The sequence below is a fragment of the Austrofundulus limnaeus genome, unplaced genomic scaffold (assembly GCF_001266775.1).
Source record: "Austrofundulus limnaeus strain Quisiro unplaced genomic scaffold, Austrofundulus_limnaeus-1.0 Scaffold7698, whole genome shotgun sequence".
Lineage (NCBI taxonomy): Eukaryota > Metazoa > Chordata > Actinopteri > Cyprinodontiformes > Rivulidae > Austrofundulus > Austrofundulus limnaeus.
Window position 1 is genome coordinate 162 of NW_013960100.1, and position 677 is coordinate 838.

The window sequence follows — 677 nt, forward strand, 5'->3', positions numbered from 1 at the left end:
GTTTTGGGGTTATGAAAGCTACTGGGACGTCATGTTTGAAAAACAACTCAATGAAGAAGAACCCCTTAAGAGGACATGACTCAACTGTTAGATTTTTCTGAATTAATTAGATGCATCAGAACATTTGGAACTATTTTGACCAGGTGTGTTTTAAAGGTAAACATAAAAAATCTAAGGTTTATGAATGCATCTGCCTCAGTTTTGTTGTTCTCAGGCTGATAAGCCCCAGCAGCTGATGGATCGTTCCAGCAGATAATCCCACAAAGTTTGTTTTGTGCAGGGAGACGGTGTGAGGACCAGCATCACCGTGGACTTCGGAGACGGCCACGCCCTGACGTATTCCAACGTGAGCTCCATGGAGGACGGCATCAAACACATCTACAAAACCGTGGGGATCTACCGTGTGACGGCCACGGTGGAGAACAGCCTGGGCTCGGAGACCGCCACCCTCTACCTGCACGTGACATGTGAGGCGGTGGAGTTCTCACACACCTCTCTGTGCTGGTTCAGATAAGAGCCTCTTCAGTTTTCCCTCTCCTGTTTTTTATCTGGTCGGGGTGGAATTGCTGCTGTCAGCTCACACATGGCGTGCGCCTCTTTCTGAGCTTTATCTCCTCACAGAACAGGTTCATAAGCAAACAAACGAGAGAGAGAGAGAGAGAGAGAGAGAGAGAGAG

General features: G+C 48.0%; 1 pseudogene; it reads left to right on the forward strand.

The window, feature by feature from the left end:
• The first annotated feature begins 266 nt into the window (after positions 1 to 266).
• LOC106512513 (VPS10 domain-containing receptor SorCS1 pseudogene) lies at positions 267 to 666 on the forward strand (annotated as a pseudogene).
• Positions 667 to 677: the final 11 nt, after the last annotated feature.